Consider the following 9,869-nt stretch of genomic DNA (forward strand, 5'->3'; position numbering starts at 1 on the left):
TTGTCTAAAGTATTGTGGGTAAACTCTGTATCATATGCACACCATCTCATTATTTTCAAAGTGTCTTTCAATTCACATTTTTTAATTACTGTGGCCCATATTTCTAGTGTGGTAGTAGTAGAGAAAAAGGAAAGTTCAATTTGTTTCCATCTAGCTGTACAGCTTGGGTTGCACCAGCAAATGACCTGTGTTTTTTTGCACATTTAGTCTGTATCCTGATAGAGTGCCACATTTATCTAGTGTTGACATAAGGGTTGTAAATGATATTGCCGGGTATCTTAAAGTATATCATAACATCGTCTGCGAAATAATGATATTTTATGTTCATCTTCACACATCTTTATCCTGCTAATATAATGATTTTGGCAGGTTACAGATATTTTTAACATGCAGTTTATGTACAAATGTAGAAAAAAAAAAGTATATTATATTATATTATATATACTTTGCCTTGGCTGCATTACAGTTTTTTTAAAATGTTTTCTAAATTTTAAATGTGATCAATATTTGTGTAGTTGATGCGTGGGGATGTGTATATTCTGCTGAAATGAACAAAATTACTTGAAAAAGGATTTGTTAGTTTTACTGAATGAGATTCAAAGATCCGAGTCAGTCAAATGATCCGATCTTCCCATCACAGTTTTTGTTTTGTTGTTGTTTTAGAGTTCGTTGTTTGTCACTTTCTATCATTTCTTTGAATGTCAGGGATTAAGAGAAAACATTAAAAGGCCTTGTTTTTGTTAACTAAACTGTTCAATAATGATTTTGTATGTATTCAAGAATCTCACTCGAATCAAATCACCTCCACCTGTCACCAATCACTCCTTATCAGTCCCTCCAGAAATACACGATTATGCGATCGCATAATTCAATGCATAATCAGCCAAAGTCCGCATATTTATGTGGGGGCCGCATATTTTCCAAATACGCCGCACAAATAGCCGATTTCCGCGCACAAAATATGCGGGGCTTGCATGATTTCATAATCCCCGCATTTTCGTTGCAAAAAAGTCACATATATCTTAGCAGAAAGTTGAAAAATGTTGCGTTTACTTCACACAAGAGCAGCCATTTTCCCCTGTTGCCATGGGAACATTATGAAGTGATGTAATTACGCGACGTGAACATCATCGAAAAGCTGCAAACCCCACGATGAAGCCATGATTATTATATCATAATAATTATATCATGACCATTTTATTTGTATTATTTTTTAATATAATTATAGATATAAATCGATATTTCTATCTAATTTTTTTTTATTTTTAACATTTCAATTTTTTTTAGATAGAATATCTTTATTTTAATTTTAATATATTTTATTTATTCATTTTTACAGAAGTTGTAGCATATTCCTTTTGTAAAGCTAAAGAACTTGTTTGACTCAATGTTTTATAAGTTTGAGACATGTTTTTTTTAAAGGGGTCATATAATGTCATTTTTGTACAAGCTAATATGATTTTTTAGGGTCTAAATTAAAAGTTTGTAATATACTTTAATTAAAAATTCTCATTAGTATTGTAAGAAAACACTCATTTTACCTGGTCAAAAACAGCTCTGTTTTCTATGGAAGTAAAATAATGTCAAATGTTTTTGAAATAAAAAGCCTGTTGAATTGCACTACTTGAAAAAAAATAGGCATTGCATTAACCATGCTTGCATTTTAATGCATTGTATTTTTAGGGTTTGCATTTTTATGGGCTGAAATTCAACATGGTTGAATATTTAAGCTGTGAATATTTCAATTAAAACATTTCAAACACCTTTTCATTATAAAAAAATCAATAATATTCACCTTTCATATTTCACTTCCAAAATATTCAAACTGTTTAAAAATACAACCAATAATATTCAACAGGCAATTTTCGGGCCATTTTATTTCGCTTTGCAAAATTCGCTTCCACAAATTCAGTGGTTCAAATTCGACAGTAAATTCAACATTGACATCCAGGAACTGCAGGAAAAGCAATAGATTACCGAGCATACTCTCCATCTGCTGTTAGTCAACCTCACCATCAGATGGCGCAAAAGCTAGAGAAGACGACGATGGCGGATCAACACCTATGTGCGGTAGCGGGTTGCAATGCTAACTGTACGTTCACACCGCCGCCGACTTGAGCGGCAAAGAAGCTCTGTCAAGGACGCTTGTCAAAAAGTACGAGGAAGCTTGTTGACACTTTGGCCGCTCTGACGTAGCAGCATTCTATGTTCGACCATGGGAGAAGAGAAGTGTCACACCATGAAAAGTAAACAAAATAAACAAGCAATACATTGACACTAGAAACCTTTTATAATGACAGCATTTGTATAACCGTTTTGGTCACATTATTATTTATTATTATTAATAGTGAGTGCGCGCGCGCGGCCGAGGCTCTCTCTCTCTCTGCTATCTCTCTGCGTTCTTATATGCCCTGTCAAGCGCACCCTGTTAAACTGGCAGGACTTAAAAACACATGCAAATGATAAACTTTCACTCTGATGGTTAAACTGAAATTAATCCGATAATGATAGGAAACCCAGCAACGGCGATGATCAGCTTCTCCTCCGTTTTCTCGGAAGCTCAAGTCGGCGGCGGTGTGAACGAGGGGGAGGGTCGTCTCCGTGCCAACGGCTCCCCCCACAACGCAGAGGCGAATTGCTAATGAGCTACTGCCGCTCTGCTGAAGAAAAGTCCCAGAAAACGGCACAGGTTTTGTGATTTTGGCTAAAAACGGCATAATCATCATTTAAAGACCACTGAGAATGTTTAAAAATAGCTCAAAATATGATCGGAGTGGGACTTTAAAAGATTCAAACGGACACGTTTAATTCATCTATCTGTAAATATCTTGATATTGATTAAACTTGCTCATTTTGTGGTCTTTTTGAAGAAACTGCTGCCCATTTATTTTGTGAATACATTTAGGGTTGATTTAAGTTCTTATATTTAACCCTACTAATGTGACCCATCGTTTTATCCTTAACGATGTTATTTATTTTTATTACGAAATCCCCAAATTGTCATCTCTTGAATATGTAATTTTTTTTTTTTATATCCAAACATTTTCATCCACAAGCAAAAGTGGCTGGCTGCTTTATTTTTTCCTCTTTTTCTTGTTGAATTTAACTGTCGTTTCATCCCTCAGGCCTATAAATAACAAAAAATGCTTTTTAAAAATGTATTATAATGAATTATTTAAGAAAATATATATTAAGATATTCAACCTTGTAGGTTCTTTTTTCCTGTGTAAAAAATCTCATATTATGTATGCAAACCCATAATATATATATATATATATATATCAGTACCAGTCAAAAGTTTGGAAACATTGCTATTTTTAATGTTTTTGAAAGAAGTCTCTTATGCTCATCAAGCCTGCAGTAAAAAACAACAACAAAAAAACAGTAATATTATGAAATATTATTACAATTTAAAATAATGGTTCTCTTTTTTAATATACTTTAAAATGTAATTTATTTTTGTGATGCAAAGCTGAATTTTCATCAGCAAGTACTCCAGTCTTTGGTGTCTTATGATCCTTCAGAAATCATTCTAATATGCTGATTTATGATCAATGTTGGAAACAGTTGTGCTGCTTAATATTTTTTTTATAACCCGAGATACTTTTTTCAGGATTATTTGATGAATAAAAAGTTAAAAAGAACTGTATTTATTTAGAATAGAAATCTTTTGTAACAATATACACTACCGTTCAAAAGTTTGGGAACAATAACTTTTTAAAAAAAAAAGAAATTAGTACTTTAATTCAACAAGGATGCGTTAAATTGATAAAAGGTGATGGTAACGATTTATATTGTTAGAAATGTTTTTATTTTGAATAAATGCTGTTTTTATGAATAAATGCTGTTAACGTTTTACTCATCAATGAATCCTGAAAAAAGTATTACAAAAAAATATATTAAACAGCACAACTGTTTCCATCATTGATAATAACTGAGTATCAAATCATCATATTAGAATGATTTCTGAAGGATCATAAGACACCAAAGACTGGAGTACTTGCTGATGAAAATTCAGCTTTGCATCACAAAAATAAATTACATTTTAAAATATATTAAAAAGAGAACCATTATTTTAAATTGTAATAATAGACTTCTTTCAAAAACATTAAAAATAGTAATGTTTCCAAACTTTTGACTGGTACTGTATATATATATATATATATATATATATATATTATGGGTTTGCATACATAATGAGATTTTTTACAGATCTCATAACATCAGTAACTCGACAGCCCTACCTAGAACAGGTTTCCTCAGCGTTTGTAATGTCTGCACAAAGGGCAGCTGTGCGAAGATTAGCCTTTGGAGGAAAACTGTTGATTTTATACTCGAAAAATGTAAGTATCATTAATATTAAAAATTAATATTACCTCAGAATGAATTGCATTGCTATCCCACCCCAAAACATACAATAATAACAACGATAAATGCTGACCAATACTTCATTATATTACTTTTTACTGAAAATGATATAATTCAATAACACAAACAAATTGTAATGTATGTCATATGACATAGCTATGCATGAATACACTCTAGATGTGTATATAATGAACTTCTTTCAAACAATTAAATAAAACATTAATTAAATAATTATATTTTATTTACTGACAACAATGAGAAATATTAATAAATTAGTAAAAGAATGAATGAAAGTCACCATCACACAATAAACAAATGCATAAGTCAACACATGAAAAAGCTTTATTCAAACTACAATCATGTATGTAGGCCACAGGCGCTGAACCCCACATCCTTCTGCCATCTCAACACAGCGGTTCCCATTCTGCAGCTTTATTCTGATGACTCAGCTGACCACTCGAGGTGAGCCGTTCCTTCGTGCTGGAGGTTGTTGCGTGATGTGTTGTGCTTCACAATCTGAGGCAATAAGAGCAGGTGGAGTGATGGAGGGTCTCATAAGGGCAGGTGGAGTGATGGAGGGTCTCGTAGGGCAGGTGGAGTGATGGAGGATCTCGTAAGGGCAGGTGGAGTGATGGAGGGTCTCGTAAGGGCAGGTAGAGGGTCTCATAAGAGCAGGTGGAGTGATGGAGGGTCTCGTAAGGGCAGGTGGAGTGATGGAGGGTCTCGTAAGGGCAGGTGGAGTGATGGAGGGTCTCGTAAGGGCAGGTGGAGTGATGGAGGGTCTCGTAAGGGCAGGTGGAGTGATGGAGGGTCTCGTAAGAGCAGGTGGAGTGATGGAGGGTCTCATAAGGGCAGGTGGAGGGTCTCATAAGAGCAGGTGGAGTGATGGAGGGTCTCGTAAGGGCAGGTGGAGTGATGGAGGGTCTCGTAAGGGCAGGTGGAGGGTCTCATAAGAGCAGGTGGAGTGATGGAGGGTCTCGTAAGGGCAGGTGGAGTGATGGAGGGTCTCATAAGGGCAGGTGGAGGGTCTCATAAGAGCAGGTGGAGTGATGGAGGGTCTCGTAAGGGCAGGTGGAGTGATGGAGGGTCTCGTAAGGGCTGGTGGAGTGATGGAGGGTCTCGTAAGGGCAGGTGGAGTGATGGAGGGTCTCGTAAGGGCAGGTGGAGTGATGGAGGGTCTCGTAAGGGCAGGTGGAGGGTCTCATAAGAGCAGGTGGAGTGATGGAGAGTGATGGAGGGTCTCGTAAGGGCAGGTGGAGTGATGGAGGGTCTCGTAAGGGCAGGTGGAGGGTCTCATAAGAGCAGGTGGAGTGATGGAGGGTCTCGTAAGGGCAGGTGGAGGGTCCCATAAGAGCAGGTGGAATGATGGAGGGTCTCGTAAGGGCCGGTGGAGTGATGGAGGGTCTCGTAAGGGCAGGTGGAGGGTCTCATAAGAGCAGGTGGAGTGATGGAGGGACTCACAAGGGCAGGTGGAGTGATGGAGGGTCTCGTAAGGGCAGGTGGAGTGATGGAGGGTCTCGTAAGGGCAGGTGGAGGGTCTCATAAGAGCAGGTGGAGTGATGGAGGGTCTCGTAAGGGCAGGTGGAGTGATGGAGGGTCTCATAAGGGCAGGTGGAGGGTCTCATAAGAGCAGGTGGAGTGATGGAGGGTCTCGTAAGGGCAGGTGGAGTGATGGAGGGTCTCGTAAGGGCTGGTGGAGTGATGGAGGGTCTCGTAAGGGCAGGTGGAGTGATGGAGGGTCTCGTAAGGGCAGGTGGAGTGATGGAGGGTCTCGTAAGGGCAGGTGGAGGGTCTCATAAGAGCAGGTGGAGTGATGGAGGGTCTCGTAAGGGCAGGTGGAGTGATGGAGGGTCTCGTAAGGGCTGGTGGAGTGATGGAGGGTCTCGTAAGGGCAGGTGGAGTGATGGAGGGTCTCGTAAGGGCAGGTGGAGTGATGGAGGGTCTCGTAAGGGCAGGTGGAGGGTCTCATAAGAGCAGGTGGAGTGATGGAGAGTGATGGAGGGTCTCGTAAGGGCAGGTGGAGTGATGGAGGGTCTCGTAAGGGCAGGTGGAGGGTCTCATAAGAGCAGGTGGAGTGATGGAGGGTCTCGTAAGGGCAGGTGGAGGGTCTCATAAGAGCAGGTGGAGTGATGGAGGGTCTCGTAAGGGCAGGTGGAGGGTCTCATAAGAGCAGGTGGAGTGATGGAGGGTCTCGTAAGGGCAGGTGGAGTGATGGAGGGTCTCGTAAGGGCAGGTGGAGGGTCTCATAAGAGCAGGTGGAGTGATGGAGGGACTCATAAGGGCAGGTGGAGTGATGGAGGGTCTCGTAAGGGCTGGTGGAGTGATGGAGGGTCTCATAAGAGCAGGTGGAGTGATGGAGGGTCTCATAAGGGCTGGTGGAGTGATGGAGGGTCTCATAAGAGCAGGTGGAGTGATTGAGGGTCTCATAAGGGCAGGTGGAGGGTATCATAAGAGCAGGTGGAGTGATGGAGGGACTCATAAGGGCAGGTGGAGTGATGGAGGGTCTCGTAAGGGCTGGTGGAGTGATGGAGGGTCTCGTAAGGGCAGGTGGAGTGATGGAGGGTCTCGTAAGGGCAGGTGGAGTGATGGAGGGTCTCGTAAGGGCAGGTGGAGGGTCTCATAAGAGCAGGTGGAGTGATGGAGAGTGATGGAGGGTCTCGTAAGGGCAGGTGGAGGGTCTCATAAGAGCAGGTGGAGTGATGGAGGGTCTCGTAAGGGCAGGTGGAGTGATGGAGGGTCTCGTAAGGGCAGGTGGAGGGTCTCATAAGAGCAGGTGGAGTGATGGAGGGACTCATAAGGGCAGGTGGAGTGATGGAGGGTCTCGTAAGGGCTGGTGGAGTGATGGAGGGTCTCGTAAGGGCTGGTGGAGTGATGGAGGGTCTCGTAAGGGCTGGTGGAGTGATGGAGGGTCTCGTAAGGGCAGGTGGAGTGAAGGAGGGTCTCGTAAGGGCAGGTGGAGCGATGGAGGGACTCGTAAGGGCAGGTGGAGCGATGGAGGGAGGGTCTCGTAAGGGCTGGTGGAGCGATGGAGGGACTCGTAAGGGCAGGTGGAGCGATGGAGGGTCTCGCAAGGGCAGGTGGAGCGATGGAGGGTCTCGCAAGGGCAAGTGGAGCGATTGAGGGTCTCGCAAGGGCAGGTGGAGCGATGGAGGGTCTCGCAAGGGCAGGTGGAGCGATGGAGGGTCTCGCAAGGGCAGGTGGAACGATGGAGGGTCTCATAAGGGTAGGTGGAGCGATGGAGGGTCTCGCAAGGGAAGGTGGAGTGATGGAGGGACTCGTAAGGGCAGGTGGAGAGATGGAGGGTCTCATCCATGGCACCATCTCTAGGATTCAGCTCTGGGCTCCTCATCCTCAGTGCTCACACCAGCCTGCTGACATTTCAAATCCTACAAAATGCACAAACATAACACAAAAGCAGTAATTTCAACCGCACAATGTCATTTGATTTCAATATTATTTAGAAGACAAAAACGCTTTTTTTTTTTTTTTTTTCACAAATGCCGCCATCATCTTCCCTTGCAGGTCCTGCTCCACCACAAAAGATCTGCAGCAAATGCACAGAAATCAAGAATCAGAAAGGTGCTGTAATAGCTCTGTTTGAAATTACAATAATTAAAATAAACTACAACTTAAGATTTAAATAGTTATTCATTTCTGTAGTATACTCACTCAAAGCCTTCATGAGCCACCCTCCACCGGATAAACACACATCTGTTCATCTGACCCTGTAACATCCAGACCAGACTCACATTACCTCTGTGATTTATGAACTCAACACTACATTTACATGTTGAGGTTGTTTTAACTTTTTATCCAACATAAATGTTCCTCAATTTATCAACTACTAATGGACAAATAAAATAGATAACTTATGTTTAGTTACTTTATAGATTTGTTCTACATAATAGCACACATTCATCATTCAGATGTCCATTTCATGTTGTGATATTTCAAGATTTTCCTGTCAGATGTAAATAGACATTTAAAATAAGCGTCTTTAAGATGTATATGGTTTATCATATGTAAATCCACTTTAGAGATGTTACTTACGTGTCCTTACTGGAGCTCCCCTGTTAGCTAACGTTATACATAAAACGTGTTTTTACAGCAAAATCACAACTATACTATACTGTGTAACGTCTTTACACCTTCAACAATTCAACAGTTTACTCTACAGTAGTTCAACACATGCAATTTTAACAAAAGGAACCATGTTTACTCACATTTGAAAGCACCCGCGTCGCTGATCTCTGCGATGTTTGATAATGACGTATCCTCTCGCGTGGCCTCCTGGGATAGAAGAGTAGCCATCGGTCGAGCACTCGAAAATCTGTCCGGAAGCAGTAAGCCATCCGGGAACTTCTCGCCTACTCTTATGAATACTGATGTTTCGAACGTACTGCTTCCTTCACATACTGTTTTCGCCTACTATATAGTAGGAAAGTAGGCATATTCGAACGCACTCAAGTCCGAATCTCGCGATAATTAGTACGTCACCCAGGTAATTCTCGCCTACTCTTTTGGATTCGTACATACTTTTTCGCTCGCCTACTCTTTTTCCCATACTAAATAGTAGGGAAGTATGCGGTTTGGAACGCAGCAACACACTTTAGGACTACATACCCGAAGTGTTGGACTATAACCGTACCTGTGATACTTACCTCTGGGATCGCCTGTGGATTCTCCAGTCTCCCTCATGTTCAGCTTTTAGAGATGAAACATCTCCTCAATTCATTGAATACAGCGACATACTGGTATTGGTATTGGTATGTGTGTGTGTGTGTGTGTGTGTGTGTGTTTGACTCTTTGTGCCTGTGTGTTTTTGGTTTAAGTTACCTGGCCGTGGACTGCTCTACATCTTCTCTGTTGATGTTTTTCTGAAATACTCGCCTTCAAATTCAATTCAAATTCAAAAATTCAAAAATTTTATTTGTCACATACACAATCATACACAGTACGATATGCAGTGAAATGCTTACACGACTGCCATTGACCATAGAAAAAATATCAATCAATATATATCAATAAATATCAAGAAATATAAAAATAAAAATTTGTCAAAAACAGAAGTATACAAGTTTGAAATGGCTCTGGTGTGCAAATATGCCTAAAAAGTGACTATTAGGTGTCCATTTTTTTTAAAGTGATTTACGCAGTGGTCCATAAATGAAAATATAAATATGATAAATATGATATATTTGTGCAGTGGTTCATAAGATAAAAATATGAAAATATAAAAAGATATGAAAATATAAACATGAAAATATAAAAATATAAATATAAATATGTAGTGCAAAGTGTGCATGAGTGTATCCAGGGTGGCCATGGATACCCAGTCAGTGTTGGATATTGCAAAAATATATTATTAGTCCTGTGTTGTGTTATGGTTGAGAGACCTTATCGCCTGCGGGAAGAAGCTCCTCCTCAGTCTCTCTGTGTTGGCCTTCAGGGAGCGAAAGCGCTTTCCAGACCGCATCAGAGAGAACAGTCCATTGTTAGGA

The 9,869-nt window shown here is 40.8% G+C and overlaps 1 long non-coding RNA gene across 1 annotated transcript; it reads right to left on the reverse strand.

Annotated features, from left to right (window-relative positions):
* Positions 1-7,616: 7,616 nt before the first annotated feature.
* On the reverse strand, positions 7,617-8,725 carry LOC311094800. Its single transcript, XR_014608728.1, has 3 exons — positions 8,592-8,725; positions 8,038-8,093; positions 7,617-7,912 (listed from the first exon to the last, which is right to left on the reverse strand). It is a non-coding gene; the product is annotated as an uncharacterized lncRNA (long non-coding RNA).
* Between the last annotated feature and the right edge of the window lie 1,144 nt (positions 8,726-9,869).

The sequence above is a fragment of the Abramis brama genome, assembly GCF_963993115.1.
Source record: "Abramis brama genome assembly, chromosome: 13".
NCBI classification, from domain to species: domain Eukaryota; kingdom Metazoa; phylum Chordata; class Actinopteri; order Cypriniformes; family Leuciscidae; genus Abramis; species Abramis brama.